Raw genomic sequence first — 23125 nt, forward strand, 5'->3', positions numbered from 1 at the left:
ACGTGACCACACACTTGTAAAAACAGAGAAGAACCAGTTAAGCACCAGAAAAGCACAAGAACGGATCTTGAACCCTTGTTGCTTCTAGGAATATTTTATATACAAATGTGTTTTCTATTTAACTATGATTATTTTTGTAATCATGCATGGTATTTTTTTAATCAACCTTTTTTCTTTTTTATCTCATGTACCCCCTGCAGTACCCCAACGTACCACCATTTGAGAATCACTGCTTTAACTGTTGGTCCAACAAAACAAGCTGGAACTGTGAAACTAGACATTTTTACTTTTATTAATATTTGAATGACTATCACTTATTTCGGTAACACCTTATATCAAGGTACACAAATTCACCATCAACTAGTTTATTAACATGCAAATTAGTGGTAGATTTGGCTCTTTATTATTAATTATAAAACACTTAATAATACCTTATTCTACATGACCATATTCTACAAGTAATAGATAGGCCATTAGTTTAGAGTTTTTCCTCAATAACCCTCTAATTAGTGCTTATCTATTGCAAGTAAGGAAGTTGTTGTACATGAGTTTTGGTCTTAATATGCGCTGCTCAATATGGGCCTAATAAGGCAGTAGTAGCAAAAGAATAGTAATTCTCCCATAATAACACTTAACAAATATGATCTATTCGTATGTAACAAGACATGAAACTATAAGCAGGCTTGGATTTTTGTCTTTTTAGGGGCAAGGCCATTTGGCCTTTAGTGTCACATTTTTTCAGGGTGGAAAGGCCACATGCCAGGGCACAAAGGCCATTGAGGAAAAAATGTGGATTTGGAGTTTACAAATAAATAACTTCACTTTCTAATGACAAAAAACAAATCACTTTTTTAATATCAATAATCGTATCATCATATAGGCCTATGCCTCCTTAGTATTACCATATATAAAATGAAATACTTTACTTTGAATAATTAGGTATGTTTTCCATCTACTAATTCTCCGATTCACAAATCCGAAATTAAATCTAAAAATCAAAAATTTACAAATTTTGTTTTTTGTAACAAATATATTCAATTTCAGAGCAGAAGAAACAGCCTTCAAGGGTCAAACTCTGCACATACATCATTCAGCAGTGCACAGTGAACAGTGGCGGTGCCAGACTATCTTTGTTGGGTAATCTATGGTAGGGCTAACCCATACAGTGGTGGGGCTCAAGTCAGTATTTGTAATGTAATTACACGCTATATCGCACCCAGTGGCAAGCCGTGACTTTTATACCTAGGCTCTCTGACTCTCCCCCCCCCCCCCCCCTTTCCTCTTAAAAAGAAGAGATATTACGTCACAGCGTATTCTTCAGCGGAATATCAGAACAGCGGCCCGGGGTGCAAAACGCATCAATGACAGCAACTCTCAACCACACAAAACAACACCATTTATATAAACACCTATCATGACAGGGCACCCACAGCCAAGTAACAATTACAAATGAATTAAGTTGGCACGGCGGCCCACATTGAAAATGACTTAGGCCTACCTTTGATGATCAAATCACTTAAACACAAAGTCCATCCTCCTGTCCTTTTGGATGAAGCACTTGCGGGTCATTCAGCTGATCCTTTGCCACTCCCAGGGGCGCCGTAAGGGGGTGAAAAGTTAGGATGATTCTAAGGGCCCGTGACTGACCGGGGCCCCAAAATATTTTAGAACATTAAAAAAAAAAGTTTAAGTAACCTTTCATCAATCATCAATAATTAACATTAATATAACGTCATATTGATGATGTACTCACTAAACTTATGATTCATTTAACTTATTTTCTTCCAAAAGTTAATTATCCAAAGCATCGAACACCCCCCTCTATTTACATGTAATGGTTTGGTCCTGCCTCCAAACGCTGTGCAGCACCTGACCGGCCCTTTTTAGCAGAGAGAGAGACTAGTGAGAGCATGTGAGGAGGGATGCTAGTACTTACGTGTGTACGATGTCTAAACGACTAACAAAGTCAGGCTTTCAAGAAAGAAAAGAAAGGAGAGAAAGACAAGAGAGAGGGACTAAAGGGCGACAGTATGTCTGTTAGCTAAGCGTAGTCCATTGTAAATAATAATTGTAATGTTTTGCATTAAGAAGAAATCCATAACAAAATGTCATTCGTGGAAGCCGTAGTACTGTAAAAAGCACGACCAATCATCTGAGCCGGCCCGGCTAAAGTAACTGGATGGCCTACCTGCCTGTCAGCCTTCCATCTGTGCACAAACTTATCTCGTGCCCTCATTGGTCATGTGCGCTTTCATGTATGTTGGAGGAGGGGCTCTGTAAGGAAGAGGCAGATTTTTTCCGGTTGCAAATTCTAGCGCACTCGAGCTGGTTTCTCCAAAATTACCTACCCCACCTTCAAGTACTGTTAATATCTTCACAGAAAATTCAGAGGTTTTAATTTCACTCTTTTAGCTGATATTTAATAAATGCAGGTACATTTTTAGCAGCTATTCATACTAAATCAGTTGTCCCTCCCCTGGTGCCAGGACCAACAGATCCATCTTTAGGCTCCGCAGCCCTGTCCCCCCATAAGGCTTTGCAGTCTTGCCATGCTGTCCATTGAAAGCCAGTTGGCTAGAAAGCTGGACTTCAAGGACTTGATCAGTGACTTTGCCTGTAAGAAGGCTAGGCGCTGGACTCTTGGTGAGGCTGAGCCAGGGCTCGTAATAACTGTTAAAGGGCAAGGCTATGGTAACGATATTGGATCACTACACCAGTGCATGACATTAAGGATTTTGCACTGGTGTAGCAATCAATTAGCCCTGTGGGCCATCTAAGCTAATTTACAGATGGCCCTGAGCCCAATAGAGATTGCCCTGAAAAATGCACGCGGACGAAATGACACACGAAGGGTTTTGGGGGCCTCCCCCTAGAACATTTAGATTTTTGCAGGCCTTAGATGCTGTCTGGTGCATTCTCTAGACTGAATTATAAGATGAACCACCACAATATTATATTGTACAATTTCAATGTTATTCTTCAATTCACTTGTTTGTTTATTCTTGTTTGTGTTTGCTCTCTTGCATGCCCTGCATAGCTATAAGAAATACTTAAGTTGTTGGTCAAGACACTTTCCATCTGATGAAGGCAAATGCCTTCCCAGATGTAAAAAAAATAGAAAACATTAAATTCAGTTGTAACTGCCAAAACAAACATTATTTACACTATTATGACCCCTGTTAAAAATGTTTGTAATGTTATCTACTGTAAGTTGGTCGAACGAATGCCTCTTCATCCGAAAGCTGACCGAGCAGACCCGAGCAGCAGTCGAGAGGAGCCGAGCGCATCCGCGAAGCACACAAAATGGCGACGTCAGAGTTCCCGTTAGCCGGCAAATCTAAATCTCTTCGGTCAAAATAATTTCCCTTTAGCGCAATACCGCTTCAGTTGCGCCACTTATGTGACAGACAAGAATAGTCAATTCTAATGTCTAACACTTAATGTGGAGAAAGAGATGTGCTGTATGGGTTGATTGTGCGTTGATCTGTTGGTAATGCCTCGGGTTTCCGGTGGGCATTTAAACAAATGCATAAAGCTGCGCTATACTGTGTGGCCTCACCCAGTTGCATAGCGACGCTTATTGTTTAGGTGTCTTTTAATAAGCAGGAAGTCATATCATTAGCTAGAACTAGCTGGATCTGATCGATATGGACATAAACGCGAGTGAAGTCTAATCTGACGGGAGAGAGTTAGCTGCTGCTGACGAGTCGACACGCAGCTCTGCATGATCACATGCAGCGGTGAGCGGACAAAACACACACCTCAGGTTAGAATATCACACGTAGCTATTTTAATTACCTCTCAAACTACCGTAACTAGTTATAGATATGTTCAGTTTCACTGTCGGGTCTCTCATTACTGGATCCGCAAGCTGCATGACACTGGCATAATAGATTGCCCGATCAGGCAACCAGCAGGTGAGGCTTCATTGCCCGAGCTAAATACTAGATGGCCCCGGGCCATCGGGCAGCCCTTAATGTCGAGCCCTGCACTACACACAAGATGCATGATGAGAAAAAGAGTAAGACTGTGAACAGGTAATAGGCTCTGATTTAGCACCACCATCAGGCCTTTTCATTTCCATTTCCGTTGTGTTGTCCGTTTACACATTAATACCCGCTTATTTTGTAGTATGTATATTTAATTAAAAAATCTGCTGCTTATGTTATTTTTTTTGTTATAGCATTTTATAAATGATAATATTGGTGTTAATGTTCACTTTATTTTAATTTAAGTTGTCATGTATATTCAAGTTATATTTATTTTGATTTTTGAATGTTCCATTCAAAAATGTTATTAAAAAGGCATGGACACCATAAAAGATGACTATTGAGGTCTATTGTCAGGAATGTTAGTGTTATATAAAATGGTGAATTCTACAGCAGTAGAATGTTGCACGTCTGCACAGTGTTATATGTTCACCGCTCAGTGTCAGTAAATATTGTGTAGTTAGTATTGGACTACAAGATAGATGCAAGCCTGTACAGGTAGTTATTTAAAGCATAAATGAGTCGGTTGGGTTCTGGAGGTGTGGTTAGCATTGTGCTTGGTTGGCGTTGCCTGGGCCTGGTGGTGGGGCCCAATGTGACATCTTTTCATGGGGCCCAAAATCCCTGGCGGCGCCCCTGGCCACTCCAGTTTATCATTGTAACTCAATCTTGAAAATGACTCGGTTAATAATTTCGCAACGATGTCATCACTATCACTGAAGTGAGCCATCATGAACGAACTTATGCTAATCATAAATCTATCGATTAGATTTATGATTCGAAAATAATAAAAGTAGGGTAGACATGTGGATATTATCCGGCTGAACAAAACGTGCATTTATCTAACAGGTTTTTTTCCACAGACCTTATTTCGAGCTATTTTCCAAAATCCTATGGAGAAATCCCATTGCTTTCTGTCGAGGGAATCCGAGCGCGGCTTACTTCCAGGTTTAAGGACGCGTCACTGCACCACTTGCATAGGCCTCACAGCGGGCGGAACTTGTCATAAATTCCGCGAAAATAAAGCCCACCCATTTAGAGGGAAGATATGATTGGTCAATTGTACTGTAATTTGACATTACTCTCTCATTGAGTTACTATAGCGGGCCCTCTGTGAATGTGGAGAGAGACCAACAAGCCCTCCCGTCTTCACAGTAACTCGCAGAGACGGCATTTAACCCTTCACATTCACAGAAACTGAACAGGCAGATTCTAAGGATTTATTTTTTGGGAAATATTATTTTAAATATAATTAAATCAAGTTATTTTGGTAAAACTAATGAAAAATGTAACAACAAAAAAATATTAAAAAAAATATTTTTAAAAAAATGTTTTTTTTGTCCATCCATCCATCTTCTCCCGCTTATCCGTGGTCGGGTCGCGGAGGTAGCAGTTCCAGCAGAGAGCCCCAAACTTTCTTTTCCCTGGCCACATCAACCAGCTCTGACTGGGGGATCCCAAGGCGCTCCCAGGCCAGAGAAGAGATATAATCCCTCCATCTGGTTCTAGGTCTACCCCTTGGTCTCTTCCCAGCTGGACGTGCCTGGAACACCTCCCTAGGGAGGCGCCCAGGTGGCATCCTAACTAGGTGCCCGAACCACCTAAACTGGCTCCTTTCGACGCGAAGGAGGAGCGGTTCAACTCCGAGTCCCTCCCGGATGACCGAACTTCTCACCTTATCCCTAAGGGAGACACCAGCCACCCTGCGGAGAAAACCCATCTCGGCCGCTTGTACCCGCGATCTCGTTCTTTCGGTCATGACCCATCTTTCATGACCATAGGTGAGGGTAGGAACGAAAATGGCGCGGTAGACAGAGAGCTTTGCCTTCTGGCTCAGCTCCCTTTTCGTCACAACGGTGCGGTAAAGAGACTGCAGTACCGCTCCCGCTGCTCCGATTCTCCGACCCATCTCACGCTCCATTGTTCCCTCACTCGAGAACAAGACCCCGAGATACTTGAACTCCTTCACTTGGGGTAAGGACTCATTCCCTACTTGGAGTGGACAGTCCATCGGTTTCCTGCTGAGAACCATGGCCTCAGATTTGGAGGTGCTGATCCTCATCCCAGCCGCTTCACACTCGGTTGCGAACCGATCCAGTAAGTATTGAAGGTCGCAGACCGATGAAGCCATCAGAACCACATCATCTGCAAAAAGCAGTGGTGCAATCCTTAGTCCACCGAACTGCAGACCCCCTCCCCCACGACTACGCCTCGAAATCCGATCCATGTATATTACAAACAGGATTGGTGACAAAGCGCAGCCTTGGCGGAGGCCAACCCTCACCTGAAATGGGTCCGACTTACTGCCGAGGACCCGGACACAGCTCTCGCTTTGGGAGTACAGAGATTGGATGGCCCTGAGTAGAGACCCCCTCACCCCATACTCCCGCAGCACCTCCCACAGTGACTCCCTGGGAACCCGGTCATACGCCTTCTCCAAGTCTACAAAACACATTTAGACTGGATGAGCGTACTCCCAGGCCCCTCCAGGATCCTTGCGAGAGTAAAAAGCTGATCCGTCGTTCCACGACCAGGACGGAATCCGCATTGTTCCTCCTCAATCTGAGGTTCGACAATCGGCCTGACCCTCCTTTCGAGTACCTTAGAGTAAACTTTCCCGGGGAGGCTGAGTAGTGTGATGCCTCTGTAATTGGCACACACCCTCTGATCCCCCTTTTTGAAAAGGGGAACCACCACCCCGGTCTGCCACTCCTTCGGTACTGTTTCCGACTTCCACGCAACGTTGATGAGACGTGTCAACCATGACAGTCCCTCAACACCCAGAGCCTTCAGCATTTCTGGGCGGATCTCATCCACCCCCGGGGCTTTGCCACTGTGAAATTGTTTGACGACCTCAGTGACCTCCCCAAGGGCGATTGGTGTCGATCCCCCGTCATACTCCAGCTCTGCCTCTAACATAGAGGGCGGAGTTGTCGGGTTCAGGAGTTCCTCAAAGTGCTCCTTCCAACGCCCTAACACTCCATAAGTTGAGGTCAACAACTTCCCATCCTTACTGTACACAGCTTGGATGGTTCCCTGCTTCCCCCTCCTGAGGTGTCGGACAGTTTTCCAGAACAACTTTGGTGCCGCCCGAAAGTCTTTTTCCATGTCTTCTCCGAACTTCTCCCACACCCGCTGCTTTGCCTCGGCCACGGCTACCACGGTACCTTGCAACTGCCTCGGGAGTCCCCCGGGATAACAAATCCCTGAAGGCCTCCTTCTTCAGTTGGACGGCTTCCCTGACCACCGGTGTCCACCAGGAGGTTCGAGGGTTACCGCCCCTTGAGGCACCTAGGACCTTGAGACCACAGCTCCCCGCCGCGGCTTCGGCAATAGAGGCTTTGAACACCGACCACTCTGGTTCAATGTCCCCAACCTCCACAGGAATGCCCGAAAAGCTCCGCCGGAGGTGCGAGTTGAAGGCCTCCTGAACTTGGGCCTCCTCCAGACGTTCCCAGTTCACCCAAACTACACGTTTGGGCTTACCAGGTCTATCCAGAGGCTTCCCCCGCCACTCGACCCAACTCACCACCAGATGGTGATCAGTTGACAACTCCGCCCCTCTCTTTACCCGAGTGTCCAAAACATACGGCCTCAGGTCCGATGATACGATAACAAAATTGATCATGGACCTTCTGCCTAGGGTGCTCTGGTACCACGTACACTTATGAGCATCCTTATGTTCGAACATGGTGTTTGTTATGGCCAATCCATGACTAGCACAGAAGCCCAGTAACAAACCACCACTCCGGTTCAGATCAGGGGGGCCGTTCCTCCCAATCACTCCCCTCCAAGTGTCTCCATCATTGCCCACATGTGCGTTGAAGTCTCCCAGCAAGATTAAAGAGTCCCCTTCAGGAGCCCCTTACAGGACTCTTTCCAGGGTCTCCAAGAAGGCCGTATACTCTGAACTGCTGTTGGTTGCATAAGCACACACAACAGTCAGAGTTTTCCCCCCCATAACCCGCAGGCGTAGGGAGGCAACCCTCTCGTCCACTGGGGTAGACTCCAAAAACGAAGCACCCAACCGGGGACTTGTGAGTATCCCCACACCCGCCCGGCGCCTCACACCTTGAGCAACTCCGGAGAAGAATAGAGTCCAACCCCTATCCAGAAGTAAGGTTCCAGAGCCGACGCTGTGCGTAGAGGTGAGCCCAACCAGATCCAACTGGTAACGCTCCACCTCCCGCACAAGCTCCGACTCCTTCCCCCCCAGAGAGGTGACGTTCCACCTTATTTATTTTTTTGTAATGTTTTCAAATATTATTTTTTAGAATATCTTAGGCCCTCACAGAGGGCCTAGAGGGCCCTGACGGCTCGCCACTGATCGCACCCCTTGACAGTGAAACGCCACGCGTGAGGCTTTTATTAGTCTCCTTTATTACATCGAGAGCAACAGGTGTGAGTTAAAAAAAAACATAGCCTATTCTGCTAATTCCACGTTGTTACAACATGCTACGCAGCAGCAGAAACAAGAAAAGTTGGCATATAGAATTGACACGGAGAAGGAGAGTGAGGGAGAGAGACAAACAGAGAGACAGACACAGGTAAACAGAGAGAGACAGACACAGCACACAACAGGTGGCCTGTGTCTCTATTGTCATACAAAACACTTTTTCAAATGACCCATTATTAAAAAATATATTCAAAACTCACTATTCACTCTTCAGGTGGGTCGTGTGACTCTGGCACCTGTTCGACTTGTACCTCAATGCGAGGGCGTTTAAGAACAAATCTATCCATCCAAAATAGTGCTGCGTACCTGGACTCACATTCAGGTTCAGGTCCATGGCTTGTGTCAAGTTGTGTGAGTAACTAAAGTGAACTTATTGTGAGCTAATTATCAATTGAAAATAAACTCATAATCAACTCAAATTCAAACTCGTCAGGTTTATTGTGCTCCCTTCCAAGTTGTGTCTACATTTCTCTACAAAGTACAAATGTAAAAAAAAAATGTTTGCCACTTAGTCTACAAATGACTTATGACAGTAACTACAGTGAACTACTACAAAGTTCAAACATTTATTTCATTTACCAAACTAAAGTAACCAAACAGTCCCTGAGCTGACTGAGCCTAAATCCCTAAAACTTTGCTGAAAGGTAGTGTATAGTAGACCAGTGGTTCTCAACTGGTCAGGCCTCGGGACCCACTTTTTACTTGGTCAATACATCGCGACCCAACATTTTGAAGCACTCAAATCTATTCAACAAAAAAACGTGCTGTACGCTTTTCAGCATACAATATTAATACAAGTGAAGTACAGTGCATATATCCCTTCACAGAACTAAAGTATGCTTTTAAAAAAGGTTTAATGAGATGATGGAATCAAAGCTGAACTATATAAAAAGGCACACATGCTGAAAACCTAACCCCAGCAGGGGGGTCTGGGGGGATTCTCCCCCAGGAGATCTTTTTAAAATAGTAACATAAACTATGCATTCTGGTACACTCTGAGAAGAAAATAAATAAATCTATTACTACCCGACATATTAATAATATGTTATGCCATTGTTTGTTTTCCACTTTGTTCTGACATCTTGCTGCGAGAAGAGTAAAGAGGAGATAGTCTGTGTGACAGTTAACAAGTGGAGGACAGAGGAGGCTCTTAAAGAAGAAGTTACAGGTCTGTGAGAGCCAGAAATCTTGTTTGTTTGTTTGTTTTTCCACCATAATTTGCACATAAATTCTTTAAAGATCAGACAATGTGATTTGTCTGGATTTTTCTTTCTCATTTTGTCTCTCATAGTTGAGGTATACCTAGGATGACAATTACAGACCTCTCTCATCTTTTTAAGTTGAAGAACTTGCACAATTGGTGGCTGACTAAATACTTTTTTGCCCCACTGTATGTCACGTTGTCCACTATGTCTAAGCCAATCACATCGCTAGCTTCCCGTGACGTCACACAGATCTCGCGAGTAGTTGCGATATTTTGCGAGACTTCGTGAGTTCAGTAATGGCCGCCATATCAGAAGCCGACACAATGTTTTTCGTCTTTTCTCAGTGCAAATTTCTCGATCTATGGAAGGTTTTAGATGGTTTAGAACAAAAAGGAGAATATACGTAAGTGCTAGTTTTTTTGCGAGTCCAAGTACCATTTCCCGACGTTCCGGTTTTAACCGGACTTGAACCAAAACTTTTTACAAGTCCAGTACCGGTTCGGCGTACCGTTACGCAGCACTAATCCGAAATATACAATTAATCCTAGAAGTTCTGCTGTCTGTCTGCAATTTACTCGGCGCGAGTTTGGGGACTTTTTAACTGTGAACGTATCAGTAATGCATGACGCAGCAGACCCAACGTTTCGTTGCTCTGATTGGCTGTAGGTCTATTCAAATTGCATTTGGAGGCATTTTACAATTCTTGTAATAGGTGCTATACAAATATAAAGCTTATTACTATTATTATATATTATATATTATTAAAAATTAAAAAAATAAATAAAAGAATATATTTAAAAAATATATTTATTTTTTATTTTTAATGAACAAGGTAAATATTATATAGTTGGTATCAGTAAAATGTATAATATACAATAAAATCTCGTAGTTTTTTTTACGATGTCTAAAGTTACTGATAAGTCACATGTTTCCTGCCTGGCCGCAGCGTGTATCATTACCCTCTCTCGTCCGGGCGGTAAGAAAGAGCCCTCAGACAGAGCAGCAGCAGCCAACAAGCTGACTGTTGCTATCTGTAAACTATGCCGCCGAAACATAATTTCAGCCAATCAGCGTCGTCAGATCTGATGCTCAAAGGGCGCCCTGTCAGTGCCCTGTCAGCGCCCTGGCCTGTGTGTCTGTGAGTTGTTTAGACTTGCATCCAAGGTGACGCTACAGTAGTTGTCGAGGGTGGAGACTCCGGTGCTAGTGGATCGCCGGAGCTGTAGATTAACATTTACATGCTTATTGTAGTTGTAAGGGCAATGCCTGTGGCACCATGGAGCATACAGTGGGGCAAAAATGTATTTAGTCAGCCACCAATTGTGCAAGTTCTCCCACTTAAAAAGATGAGAGAGGCCTGTAATTTCCATCCTAGATATACCTCAACTATGAGAGACAAAATGAGAAGAAGAAATCCAGAAAATCTAATTTTCTGATTTTGAAAGACTTTATTTGCAAATTATGGTGGAAAATAAGTATTTGGTCAATAACAAAAGTTCATCTCAATACTTTTTTATATACCCTTTGTTGGCGATGACAGAGGACAAACGTTTTCTGTAAGTTGTTACATGTTTTGGGGCTGTCGCTGGGCAACACAGACTTTCAACTCCCTCCAAAGACTTTCTATGGGGTTGAGATCTGGAGACTGGCTAGGCCACTCCAGGACCTTGAAATGCTTCTTACGAAGCCACTCCTTCGTTGCCCGGGCGGTGTGTTTGGGATCATTGTCATGCTGAAAGACCCAGCTACGTTTCATCTTCAATGCCCTTGCTGATGGAATGAGGTTGTCACTCAAAATCTCACGATACATGGCCCCATTCTTTCTTTCCTTTACACGGATCAGTCGTCCTGGTCCCTTTGCAGAAGAACAGCCCCAAAGCATGATGTTTCCACCCCCATGTTTCACAGTAGGTATGGTGTTCTTTGGATGCAACCCAGCCTTCTTTCTCCTCCAAACACGTCTAGTTGAGTTTTTACCAAAAAGTTATATTTTGGTTTCATCTGACCATATGACATTCTCCCAATCCTCTTCTGGATCATCTAATGCTCTCTAGCAAACTTCAGACGGGCCTGGACATGTACTGGCTTAAAGAGCAACTTACAGGGTTTTTTTTTTACAACATTTATGCTTATCCTTGCCTGAAAATTACAAAAATGTTAATGCAGGATTTGATATGTTTTACAAAACATAAGGGCATACGTCAAACGTGTCATACGTCAAACGCGTCATATTACGTCACATGGGGGAGCAACTTTCTCTGACTCCTTTTCTGCCCAATCCACGGTAGTAGTTTGTAGTTGGTTTGAGCATATTTATATAGTATACTTATACTCAAATGAATATTTCCCTACCTCACATTAAATCAGATGTTCTTTATGCTATAAACAACCAAATGTGTGTTTTGTAATAACATTCTATACATGAGGATGAAAATTAAAGAAAAGAAAACTAAGTTTAAAAGTAGATCTGTAAGGCATCATCATATCATATATATGATTCTGAAATGGACCAATCTGCACAATGACTACTTTAACTACATTTTGATGCTAATATTTTTACTTGAGGAACATTTTGATTGAGGGACTTATTATTGTAATGAGTATCCCTACATTCTGCTACTTCTACTTTTACTCAAGTACAATATCTGAGTACTTATTCCACCTCTGGTAGCGTATTAGCCTGAATTGTAGCCACAAAATCACACAGAGCTGCATAAAAATAGACTCAAAATGGTAACAAGTGGAAAATAATATTTACAAATGTGTACAATGATTTGTAGGTAATGTTGACTACTCAAGACACCTGACTTCTTCAAAGGAAGACAGTGTTCATTCTACAATTACATGGGATTAAAGCTAAATGTAGTTTTACTTGTATAATACTTCAAGATTTTACATAAAAGCCTGTTTCTAAAATTATCAACCATAGCGACGCGGTCAAATCCTCAGTTTATAATTTATAACAAGATACTAACAAGCTAAGGTCTAATTACGCAACCAAGTCTCACGGCATTTCGTGTTATAGTGTTTAGATAAATGTAATCTATTGATTCCTGTTCACCAACACGATTTTCCTCTTTTTTTCGTGTCACACAGAACGATTTTAAAGGCAGTGTATTTCTATTGGTAGTATGTTTCATGCCTGCACCACGTATTTTTGTCCGGTCGGGTCTTGGAAGACTATAAGCTGTGTGGTTCATGAAAACATGTTCTTACCTTTATATATACAGTCTATGGTTCTTACTCAATATCAAGCCACGATTGATGTTTTTATTTTAAATCGTATAATGTCTGGCTTTTTTGCCGGGGCCCAGAGCCTCAGAATACTGAAATCTGTATTTTTTCCTTCTAATTTGTTATTATTCGTGACCCGCTCTATCGAAATCAGTCAAAAGTTGCAACGGCTCATTTAAAAAAAATAAACGTGGATTTGTGTAAAAAAAAAAAGTTTTTCAGGGTTCGGGTGTTTTGTTTGATTTTAAATAAACAAAGTGTTGGCTTTCAGAATATGAAAAATGATAAATACATTTTTGAAGCTTGTAAAGGGAAGAAGAAGACAGGCACCTCTCACTCGCACCCTGCCCCCCCTCCCTCCGGCTGAAATTATGAATGTAAGGCGTATAGTAATCATAGATAACACGGCAGGGTCCGGGACAGTTTGTTTGTTATTGGCTTTCAGAATATTAAACTTGTTTTGGCAAATTCAGATGATAAATACAACTTTGAAGCTTGTGACGGCATAATTACAAACGGAGAAACTTAACGTCACAGCAGGCATAAAGATATAACAGCCGGTGTTTCTTGTGAGTGTTTCCCCGGTACACAAACACACACACACACACTCGCAAGCTTCCCTCAGACCAGTAATACAAACAAAAATGTGTCTTCGGGTCAATGTGAATGATTTCGATAGAGAAAGTCACATTTAGTTTAGGTACGAAACATACTACCAGTAGAAATACATTGCTTTTAAAATCGTTCTGTGTCGAATCAATAGATTATATTTCGTGACACCACAGGATGGCGACTGTAACGCATATATTCACATAGGTACGCTCCTCTGAAATTATTGTCCCCTGCAATTATTATTATTATATCGAGTTCGCTATTCAGCTTGCTAACGTTAGCTTAAACAAACGTAACTTTAGCCTAATCCAAAATGCTCTACTACACGTACCTTTCAGTCAGCGCAGACTGAATTCTGAAATAAATAAATGAGGCAATAAATATGTATACATGTATATTTAAATACACATTTATTTATTTCAAGAGACTTGTATTTCATAATGACACATTTATTTATTTCAAGAGACTTGTATTTCAAAATGACACATTTATTTATTTCAGGGGACTTGTATTTCATAATGACACATTTATTTATTTCAGAGGACTTGTATTTCATAATGCCACATTTCCATTCCTTATATGCAAATGAACGGGGCGTGGTTAGCTCACAGATCCAGACCAAAGCAACAGCACCACCAGTCTGCTGGTATGCCAGCAGACCAGCATATGTTGTGTTTTGGTCACCAGCATGATCCACCAGCATGGACCAGCATGATCCACCAGCATGATCCAGAATGATCCACCAGCATGATCCACCAGCATGGACCAGCATGGACCAGCATGGACCAAAACACAACATATGCTGGTCCATGCTGGTCAACACCATGCTGGTCTATGCTGGTGGATCATGCTGGTGACCAAAACACAACATATGCTGGTCCATGCGTTTTTTTTCAGCAGGAACGCAACCACACACTTTATAAAGTCAGGCAACACTAACCAGGCTTCATGTGATTCTGTTTATTTGTACCTTACTTTGACCATGCGTTCACTGTCATTGATCATTGTGGAGAGCAGGCAGAAGTGTTGTTTTGTATTATATCAGCTATCAGATGGAATCAATACATGGGCTGCACAGGTTGTGCTGTCGGACTATCACAAGTAGAATCATAATGAAAAGGTAAAATGTGCCTGTAGAAAACGGCTTATGCCACAATAGGATAGCAACAAGTAGTCAAGATAGTCAGTTTAGCTTCGGTTGCTGTTGCATAACTGCGGTCAACTCAGCCGTCTCTCTCGTTCGCTTGGTCAAATCAGCAGCTATTCATTTTTGAGTGTGCAATAAATAGCGCCTTTATGGTAATCGCTGTACAAGAGTAAAGTAATGCAGGTTTTTTTCTGCTTTATTTGCAATACAAGTCATTTGTACCATAAGTTCTTAATACAACTGACACTGTTTGACTCAGTCCTAGTTTGACTGCTACAATAAAATGAAGTTTTTACTGTGTACTTTTTGGGTAATACTCTCTCAAAGTCCCCTCCAGAGAACAAAATCATGCCACTTCTGCTTCCGCCTTATTTTCATTTAGTAGTTTGCCTTATTTTTATTCAGTAGTCCTTCTCCTCCTTTTTCTTCCTCTTCTCGAGTAGTCAGTGTGGTGCTGTTGCTTTGGTCTGGGTCTCTGGATCTGTGAGCTAACCACGCCCCGTTCATTTGCATATAAGGAATGGAAATGAGTCATTATGAAATACAAGTCCCCTGTAATAAATAAATGTGTCATTATCAAATACAAGTCCCCTGAAATAAATAAATGTATCATTATGAAATACAAGTCTCTTCAAATACATAAATGTGTCATTATGAAATAAAAGTCTCTTGAAATAAATAAATGTGTCATTATGAAATAAAAGTCTCTTGAAATAAATAAATGTGTCATTATGAAATCAAGGTTCCATGAAATAAATAAATGTGTATTTAAATGTACATGTATACATATTTATTGCCTCATTTATTTATTTCAGAATTTATCTCATAGGCATAATTATATATATATATATGTATTTATTTAATTATTTAAGTATTTCTTTATTTAATTTTGGCTTAAATGGCATTCCATAACTTCCTGGCATACTGTCAACTATCACTCTCATCAGAAGGCCCAGGTCACACGTAACAAAAACACGTGCAGGTCATGCGCATTGCATCGCGGGAAGGCCGGAGCAGAGATGTTTTATGTAAAAGCGAAGCAATTAAGCTTGCTCCGACTTCTCTATTTTCTTTTAATCTAAAAAGCGAAGTAAAGCATTTACAATTTCAAGCACTTTATCCCAAATTCAAGCACTTTTCAAACCTTCAAAACACCTCATAAAATTTCAAGCATTTTCAAGGATTTCCAGCACCCGTACGAACCCTGTTCATGGCTCCTACATAAAGTGTTACCCTTATTTCCAATAATTAGAAATGTTTATGATTAAATAATGATTACTTACAGCCCCATGCGTTATTATACATCTATCATCCTTTTGAATACCCCGTTTGATATTATTTAAAGTCAATGTCAAAATAGCTCTGATGGTAATGCTGACTCACTCACTATGAGACAGTGGTAAGGTACAAGGTGCACAGATACCAGATGTCTGGAGAATCATTGTGCACGATGAAGCAGGCATGCACGGCAATCAATAAAGCAGCATGCATGCGGAGGTGGAAAAACAGCACTGTGATTCCACTTCTTCGAGTGGTTTAAAACGGCCAGGCATGAACACAAGTGAAGTGAGCTATTGACCTAACACCTACAAGTTGGCCTGCAGCCATGGAGTTTGTATTTAAAAGGCATTAACTGTGTAGAGGAGCACCAAATCATGCAGGGAGGTCCTCCATCATAATGCACTCATCAGCCTGAAGGCACACATGCAGTTGTATTCCACCAAAAAGCTGTTTGATGTTAAAAAAAGAACAGAAGCTTTCTCCAGTATGTAAACAGGTACACATCTGCTTCCAGTACGTGCTCTGGGGAAAACATCACAGGAAAGCAAATAAGGCTGATGTTCAATAAAGGTGACAGTTTGTACATGGAGCTTATCACTGTTGTCTGATAGAATCATCTCCAAATATCACCTGTTCAACTTCTAATGACAGTCTTTGTAGGTTTCTCTTTTATACATTTTAAGTGGTTTTCCTCTTAGGCCTGGCAATAATGACCTTTTCTCATGTCAATATTATTTTGTGGTGGTATGGTGTGATGATACAATAATATAATTATAAACGTGGTGGTCGGGTGGCTGCACATGGAAAGTGCATGGAAAATCACCACTATTAGCTTAAGAATATTCATTTTGCAACGCATAATTAGTAGGGATGCTACAATCGATCGGCCGACACTCACTCTCTGCCGATCGATCGGTGCTCTCTAAAAATGCCGATCGCGAGAGCCGATCGCATGATGTAAAATGATGACGTAAAATACATGACACTTTCTTCTGTGCGCGGCAAAACAAGCTCGCCAAAATGGCTTCACCAGTCTGGCGGTATTTTAAGGTGTCGGATCGGCGATCGGTATCGGCTAGGGATGTAACGATATACCGAATATCGCGGTATCGCGGTAAATAAACTTCCCAATACCGTCGTGAGACTGACAAAATCTACCGCGATTTTCAAAAAAAATTAATTTAAAAAATATATATTATTTTTTGTAAACACTTTTTTTTTTTTTAAACCTTTATTTAACCAGGTGGTCCCATTGAGATCATCGATCTCTTTTTCAAGAGATACCTGTCTAACATGGCAGCAAGTAGGTTACAACATGAAAATAAAACAACAGATAACACAAAAGGACATCGTATTTACAGGGCTACATTTAAACACCTAGAGACATTGACAAGTATCAACCATATATTTATATCTCGCCCTATCAATAAGCCTGGCGTTAGACTTTTTTGCTGTCCGTCATTTTGATAGACAGGATCATAAAATATCCGTCATAATCCCTTATTACCCGTCGGGTCTGAAAAGTTCACGATAGAGCATGCTCGTGAACTGTCAACGGGGGGGGGGCGGTGTTATGCCGTGTGTGCATGCACCTCGCGGGACGCGCACAGCGTAAAGCAAGACCTCCCAGACATGTATTGATCTGTACGGCAAAGTACGGTTTGGAAACTATATCATTTCCTTTTGGAGGGCATGCATAACACGGCATAACACCAGAGCCTCGCTGCGGGGAAACGTTGGTGCTGTTCCGAGTTTGTTCTAATCTGTCAAAATGACAGACTGCTTTCAGATTTTTCCGTCATTGTTAAATAAAATATTCGGTTAACGCGACCACTGCTGACCCAGCAACATCAGTACCAAGTGAGAGAGTTTTTTCCAGAGCAGGGGATATTGTAAATGCCCAAACATCCCAGCTTATAAATACCTGGAAATGTGGACATTCTCATATTCCTAAAAACCTGTCTGATGATGCTGAGTGAGTGGCTAGTGAGTTTGAGTTGAGTTACTTGAAAAACTAAAGTGAAACTTGATTTATTTTATTGCAGGGTCTGATTATTAAATGTCCTTGTTTATTTGTGAGATGCAGTGGCATAAAGAAAATGCTTACTTTGTTTGGTAGTACTAGTAGGTACAAAAACACTGGTTTTCTTGTTCCAGTCTGTTACTGTCACTTTGTTTTTGACACTTTAAAATACTGCTATCCTACAAAAATGCTGTAAAAATCAGATTTATTATGTAATAAAAAAACATTTTCCGAGTAAAAAAATGTTTTATTGAAAAAAAAAATCAGATTTTTTTTCTTCTTCCCTTTATTATTCAATATCGCGATAAATACCGTACCGTGGACTTGTTATCGCGATATTATCGTATCGTGAGTTTTTGGTATCGTTACATCCCTAGTATCGGCCGATACTGATTCCGGCGATCGGCCCCAAAATAGCCGATCGGAGCATCCCTAATAATTAGCATTGAAGCTAACAGACTCCTCATTACTTATATCTTTTTTTCCTAGTTGGTTAAGTCACTGCACCTACAAACAGAAAACCCTGGTTGAATTTCGGCCTGAATGCATAATTTTTAAAGCAGAGCGGCTAATATTAAGCACATCTTAGCGGACTTCTAAGGGTTCAAATTCTGTCTGTTTTAGCGCAAAGCCCCTCCATCTGTGAAACACGTCAAAGAACAGAAGAGAAATAAGAGGAAAATTAAATGATACAACATTTAAAAAAAAGACTCTAACTGAGAAGTAATTAAAGAAGAGCACATTAATCAAAGAAAATCTAGTTTTTATTTTTGTGTGGCCTGTGTTCGAATCGATTCAAAAACTTTAAATCAAAGGTCAAGTCGAATCATTGCTCTGAAGTTTGAAAACCCTTGGATCAACGGATTAATAAGCCAGGGGGATATAAACGCTGATATAAGTTTAAAGGTATACAGCCAATAAAATAAAAAGAAATCTGAGAAATTGTTAAAATATAAAAAAGGATAGCAATAACAATAACTAAGCCGAAAAAGCCCAATAGTGACCTCATCATAAATTGAGGCGACTTAAATGTAATTTTTGTATCATACTTTGAAATAGAGACAATGTAAGCTCCCACAGGAGGTTTGTAAACTCAAACGGAGTACTCAAAACACTCTCAAATATAATAACCATGACAACAGCACTCATTCTGGTTGGAAGTTTGAAAGCCTCCTCTATTTTGCAGAGAAAAAAATCTCTCACTCCATCATATACAGTATATATATATATTTGTTCCTTTTTCATTTCAGCCTAGAGAAACAAATCATTAGTTGTTCAACAACATCGCTGTCTTTGCCCTTGAAGAGGAAAGGTTTGGGCTATGTCAGGGAACAATTAGACACAAACGGAGTGAAACAGCCGGAGAATGAGCATCTGAGCCGTTTGATGGTTTCACTTGTGCCAGAAGCGCGCACATTTGCAGACATCAAGCGTATACTGGCCTCCCTACTCAGTACTGCAAGTGAACCGGTGGGATAACAGCCTATGTATCCTGTGGTAACATCTTTGCAGTAATTACTTCTTAGGCATCTGATTGCAGACTAGCTGCAATTTCCTGTGCAGGCACAACACTTGGGAGTTGTTTTGCCATTTTTAAGTACTGCCCGTTTTTACTTGTCGACAGAATCCCTAATGGGCTACAACAATGTCCAACTGTCATGTTTTGCGGTCAGACATCACGTTGTGCAGATTTCTCCCCCTTAATAAGAGGACTTCACACTGAGACACTACAGTTAGTCTCTGTCCCATGAGTATGGGCTTATGGTGCAGAAAGCAATCACATGCAATAAACCCGTCATGCTGCTTTACTGTCATGTAATGTCCATGTTGTCACCTGCTAGATTCTCCCCTTCAGGTGTACAGCCGACTCAGTCAATACATCAAACTTTAGGGATAAATGCATGAATACATCAATAATGCAATGAAACCAATCAATATCTAAATGCAGAAAATGAACAACATGGCAACATAAGAGAGCTACAATGAGACCTGGATTCAACATCTTACTGAGATGAACAACATGGATTAACAAATGTCAAGAGTCTAACAGAAGACACCTCTCAGAGATAAAGCATGTAAGGATATTTTTTAAAGCAGGTGCATTTCCTCTGTACTGTGGGGTTGTTGCTTTAACTAAGTAAAGCTGAAAATTATAATTGTGTTTCCACTTTCAGAGAGACATAGCTAATAGAGTGCCACAGTGACCCATCCTAAAACACGGAAGTAAGCTTCTTCCGGTTTCCTCGACAAAAAAGCAATGAATCTCCATAGGATTTTGGAAAATAGCTCGAAACAAGGTCTGTGGTTGACACACATTTAAGAGGCGGATCACTTTTTGTTCAGTCGGATAATCTCCACATGTCTACCCTACTTTTAGAATTTTCGAATCATAAATCTAATCGATAGATTTATGATCGATAGATTTATGATTCGGAAATCGAGGGAAGAAACTTCCGGGTTTTAGGACGCGTCACTGTGGCACTCTATGGGGGGTCCTAATAGGGGTCATATACACGTTTACTGTAGCAGTACTTTATGTTGCTGTGGTGAAAGAAGAACATCCATTATAAAAGCAGTGGACACTCCTCATCCAATATATAAATAGCATAGTTAGGAAGGATGCTCTCAAGGATTCTCAAAAAACAAACAAAAAGAAAGCAGAGGATGCAATAAAATGTTCTCACGTTTCACATTTGTTTACTTTTGAGAAAATTAAAGCATTTCTGTGTGCAAACGTTTACGAAATACTCAGTGTGAGAAAAAGTTTTTAGAGAGTACTTGTCCATGGACAAGTGAGTTTGGCAATTTACTTGTCCGAATACATTTTCACTTGTCCAGAATGGACACAAATTGGGGCCACTGGAATCTTCTTCTTCGCCATCGTATTTCACATTTTCCCACGGTTTTTACGACACCGCTCACGTGAGTGAGCGGTAAGATTTTACTGCATCACACATAGGGCTGGGTATCGTTTAGATTTTAACGATTCCGGTTCTGCTTTTCGATTCCAGTTATTTTCGGTTCTCGATTCCGGTTCTTTGAGAGGGTAAAAATAAGTCCCATGACAAACTGGGAGAAAAATATATTTATGAAAACATTAAGTCAAATCTGTATTCCTATTTACAAATCAGTTCATACTGTTAAATTTATTACGGTTATTGAATACAATTATATAAACATAATCTCTGCATTGTTTTGTTAGTTCTAAGTGGTGCAGTTTAAGAATGTACAATTGGCCCAGTCTCCTCTGATGTTACACTGCAACCTGCCTGTGAGACAGAGTCCAACCACACATGTCCAACACATAAGCCTAATAATAATAATAATAATACATTATATTTATAGCCTATAGGCCTAGCGCTTTTCTAAAACTCAAAGACGCTTACACATGTCCTGCAATACACATGCTGCAGCTGCCCAGCTGTTCACTGTTTGTAAAAGTAAATAGATAGTATTTTAATTTCAATAATTTCTATACCCTGCCTTATAAACAATACTGACATCCCTGTGCTCCTCCGAGTATGGGGGTCCGGGGATATGATTACAGCGCGAGGACACAGGGAGGCTGCTTCACTTCATAAAGGAAATGGCGGTCAATATTAACAACAAAGGAGCTAAAAGTCCTAATAACCTTCATTACGTGTTAGAGAAAGAACATAAGAAAGTTTGACAAAGATGAGGCTGTTAAACGGGCAGTGAATCCGCTGTGTGTAGAAAGAGAGAGAGAGAGAGAGAGAGAGAGAGAGAGAGAGAGAGAGAGAGAGAGAGAGAGAGAGAGAGAGAGAGAGAGAGAGAGAGAGAGAGAGAGAGAGAGAGAGAGAGAGAGAGAGAGAGAGAGAGACGCTGAGCTGCAGCGATCAGCTGATCCGGAGCAGAGAGAGGGAGCTGCGGTCCGCGGGGCTCGGCTTCGCCTCCTGTCCTCACAACTCTTATCAATCCCGGGAACGGACAATTGTTATTTGTTCCTACTCGGAACCGAGTTTTGCTTCCCAACCCTGCCACTGTGCTACACTTCCCGCCCCGCCCCTGCACAGAAAGCGGCGAGATGCATTTCATTAGGAATCGACAAACAGAACCGAAACTAACATTTCTAAACGAACAATGGCGGACACGTCCAATTTGCGAATGAGTTCTGCCTTTTGTAAACTGAATCTATCAATAATATAACAATAAATCCGGGCGAAAAACGTCACTTGTCTGCCGGACAAGTCAATTGAAAGATCTACTTGTCCGATATTGTAAATAACACGTCCCGGACGGTGGGACGTGTACTTTTTCGCACACTGCTTTAAATGTTTGGCACAGGAATGTGATTGCCCTTTTACAGCCTTTCTTATTAACTAAGCCAACCATATTGTGGCTTTAAAGCTCAATATCAAAAAACAGATATGAGAGTGATTTAGACCTCTCTAAGAAAGCAAAAAAGGCGTTGTTTTCTCTTCACTAGCCTATGCAGTATGCCAACCTGTTATCGTCCTCTCGAAGGGAACATTTAAAAAAAAAAAGGTGATTAAAGTAAAGTAGTAGTGGTCACTCTCACTTTCAAAAGCTTTTTAATGGTTCGATCAACACACATCAACATCAGATTTGTTGACAGTGGTTGCTCAATGCTTATTATTCTCATATTCAGAACTTTGTGACATGCAAATAGCACAACTGAAGTAAAAGTAAAAAAAAAAAAATTCACTTAAAATCTCATTCAGCACAAGAGACTTTGTAATTTGGAAATCGACAAAAATATGAACGATAAACACCCGTGTTTACTTTTCACCATTCAGTGATAAAAGAGACACACACAATATCAACACAACACACACACAAAAGCCATAGGGAGGAAAACACTATATTCAGTTAAATAACATTTGGAAAAGCCTGACTCCACAGCTGGGCCACCACAGAGTGTTGCAGAGTATTGTTTATTCAGCAATACATAAAGCACTCATGGGGCAAATCAAAAAATGTGCATTTAACTTTACTGCACAGGAGCACAGTTAGTCTGCTCAGAAAATCACTTAGTGCGTAGACTGTTAAGATACCATCAGCAGAGGATTGTAAAAAAAGAGGTGCTAATGAAGAATGAACTAAACAGAATCAAAAGCTTTTAAAAGTCATGATACTGGCCCTTAATATCTGAAAGAGTCCCACAGGACATTCAGTATTCACTCCACTCATACATCT

The 23125-nt window shown here is 41.1% G+C and overlaps 1 protein-coding gene across 1 annotated transcript in view; it reads right to left on the minus strand.

The window, feature by feature from the left end:
• LOC307026621 (A-type potassium channel modulatory protein DPP6-like) overlaps positions 1–23125 on the minus strand; it is a 352894-nt gene that overhangs the window by 329138 nt on the left and 631 nt on the right. The gene's annotated exons all lie outside the window — the stretch shown is intronic.

The sequence above is a fragment of the Notothenia rossii genome (assembly GCF_949606895.1).
Source record: "Notothenia rossii genome assembly, chromosome: 12".
NCBI lineage: Eukaryota > Metazoa > Chordata > Actinopteri > Perciformes > Nototheniidae > Notothenia > Notothenia rossii.